The sequence below is a fragment of the Corvus brachyrhynchos genome, unplaced genomic scaffold (assembly GCF_000691975.1).
Source record: "Corvus brachyrhynchos isolate BGI_N302 unplaced genomic scaffold, ASM69197v1 scaffold428, whole genome shotgun sequence".
Classification (NCBI taxonomy): domain Eukaryota; kingdom Metazoa; phylum Chordata; class Aves; order Passeriformes; family Corvidae; genus Corvus; species Corvus brachyrhynchos.
Genome location: NW_008239766.1, coordinates 1091776 through 1094772, shown reverse-complemented (window position 1 = coordinate 1094772; position 2997 = coordinate 1091776). Strand labels below are relative to the sequence as shown.

Genomic DNA, 2997 nt, shown 5'->3' with positions numbered 1-2997 from the left:
TGGTGCCTCCTCTGGGCTGGCTCCAACAGGTCCCTGTCCTTCCTGTGCTGGGACCCCAGAGCTGGATGCAGCACTGCAGGTGGGGTCTCAGCAGAGCGGGGCAGAGGGGCAGAATCCCCTCCCTGCCCTGCTGCCCACGGGGCTTTGGATGTCTGCAAGTGATTTTGAATCAGTGTCTGGCATACACTGACAGACAGGGCAGTTCTGGCTGTTCTCCAAGGTCCTTCTTTCCTGCTTCTCTCCAGAGAAATTAGGATATCCTGATTTATATTAATAATGGATGGTATAAAAAGTAGAGCATGCTCAGGGGATATTTTCTATTTGTGAAGGAGGAATGCAGGCTTCAAACTGGTGCCTACCATAAAATGCAAACCTGGTCTCCAAACCTGCCTGTTTTGCAATATCACTGGCAGGAGAACCTCTCCAGACCTGACAGGAATATGGAACTCTGCTGTTTCTGAAAGAGGGATTCTATCTTAAGAGGTTGTTAGCTGCCATGAAGAAAATTAACTCTATCCTAGCCAAAATTAGACCAGGTGAGAATGTACTTAATTACAGACTACAACATTTTGGTTGAGAAGAGGGAGAAAGGGATGGTCCAAAAATGTTAACATTTAGTATGGGTTATGAACACTCAGTCTCTCTTGATACCCTTTCCATAAATTGTAACGAGAAGGATCCTTTGAGAGGGTGAAGAGCTTGGATGTTGCCACACTAAACCTTAACTCTGATTACATTTATAGAATCATAGTATTGTTTGGGTTAGAATGGACCTAAAAGAACATCCAGTTCCAAGCTCCCTGCCATGGGCAGAGACACTTTCCCCTAGAACAGGTTCCTCAGAGCAACCATTTAACCTGGCCTTGGTTCTGTACCTTGGTGAGTTCTGTACTTCTGTTAGCAACAAAAATATTACCTCAGATCAATCTAATTTTAAAATATTCATGGCAAAGCCCACCAAAGGGGCAGTGTTGTAGAATTAACATAAAAAATTTTACTATAGGATCAGACTTCTTCACAGTAAAACCCAGAGCACATGTTCTGGGGAAAGGAAACTCCAGAGGGATCTTCCATAAGTCCCTCCCTAATTTCTTGGTGGAATTGAGATGTGGTCAAAGGGAGACAACTCTGAAAGCAGAATCAAGCTGGTAGGCATTTTAGTTAGAAATACTGCTTAAAGAAGTTTCTGTCTGTATCTTCTAGTTTGCAAAGATACAGCTCCTTTACTGGGGAGAAGCCACACCATTTGTGGCCAACCTGGGTATCAAAGAAGTGCTTGTCTGTGACATCTCTTGTTGACCCCAGGGTAGTTTATAGAAAACACACATCATAGCTCAGGTCATCTTTGTGGGAAAAGAAGACAAATTCTGCTGCCACTGGTACAGACATAAGTGTTAGGGACATGGTTTATTGGTGGACATGGAGCTGCTGATTTAGCAGCTGAACTCAAGGTCTTTTCCAGCCTTAAGGATTCCATGATTCTATTACAGTGTTTTCTATGAGTAAAATGGGGTTATTTATTTGCAAAACCAACAGAAGTATTGTTTTAAATTTTCCTTATTTGGTTTTTCAATACTTTTCAGCCATTTTGTGCTTCTTTTCTTAAACATTCAACTGTTTTTTATACTGTGTTTAGTAATTTTCTTGTGAATGAGAAAATATTGAACGTTCCCTCAAGGAAGTTTCCTAACAAAACACAATAGAGACACATGTTTTGCCCCTTGGGATGTACACAAAACAAGAAAAAATAGAAAAATAAAACTGAATTAAATTGAAACATCACACATTAGAAAATAAAAGTCAGAACTTTTGTATTTTTTCCTGGCCTTTGTTTCTTTTCTTCTGAAATGGTGACAAATACTGTGCGAGTTTCCCTTTATAACATATCTTAAAGGCTCCTTCAGTATTTTCTCATGTGAAAAGAGAAAATAGGAAACAGCATCAATAAAACATGAAGCATCAAATTTTGCATCAAGACAGGCATTAAAAAATTAAATTCAGTCGCAGATTTGAAACTTAGGGTTGTTATCCAAGAAGTTTGTGATCTGCTTTCTTGTTATTTAGTTCTCTATTTTTGCTCTTACTGGGTTCTGCAGGTTTTGCTTTATGTTTCTTTTTTGCCTTATGAGCCAGGATCTGCTCTTCCCCATTCCCAATGGCCTTCTGTCACCAATGATGTATCAAAAATGTCTCTTGCAAGCTCTTCTATATCTGCTTCCCTGTTCTGGCACTTGCCCAGTTCAGAGGCGCCCCAGCATGCACTGCCATCAACACATCATAAAGTATGGGATTAGAAAACAACCAGGCAAGTTCTGTCTTCTCATTAGCTTTATTTTAATATGAGAGAGATACTTTACACCAGTGGAGATTTACTTCTTATTACATACTAAAAAGACTTAAAGATACTTCAGCTAAAAAGTCATTAAATAGAGATCCTAAAAAAATACCAGCGGTCATATTGTGTTTCTGTTTTAAACTCTTTGAGAATTTATTGAATAAATCAAGATTCAACACTAGGCATCAGGTATTGAAAAATAGTAATTGAAATGGAAGTGGCTCAGAAAAAGAGGATTCATTGAAATTCTACTCAGCACACATTGCATGATCAAAAATACAATCAAAAAGACAAGCTAAAATAAGACATGCCATAGACTAGAGAAGATGTTATGAAAATACGTTTCAAAATCTTTACCCCATATAATAATTTTGAAAAGTACATAGATAGACTACACAGATACAATACCTTATCTGCCATCAAATAAATAGGAAAAAGTTTATCTTTGAGTCTTTTATTATATGCTGATGAATATACACTTACGATAGAGTAATTTCAAAAATCTTTTGATTAGTTGTCTGAATCCTGTGTTCTAGTTTTCAAGACCACTGTGAAAGGATTTCTTTTTCTTACTTTCATCTGATTTTGCCATCTCCTTTTTTTTTTTTTTTTTTTTTTTTTTTTTTTTTTTTTTTTTAGGATGAATTCCCCCGGTTTTTTTT

At 37.7% G+C, this 2997-nt stretch overlaps 1 long non-coding RNA gene across 1 annotated transcript in view; it reads right to left on the bottom strand.

Annotated features, from left to right (window-relative positions):
• LOC108448778 overlaps positions 1-2997 on the bottom strand; it is a 10834-nt gene that overhangs the window by 4757 nt on the left and 3080 nt on the right. Inside the window, exon 2 of the long non-coding RNA XR_001864798.1 lies at positions 2085-2261. This is a non-coding gene — a long non-coding RNA (uncharacterized LOC108448778). The remainder of the gene's footprint in view (positions 1-2084; positions 2262-2997) is intronic.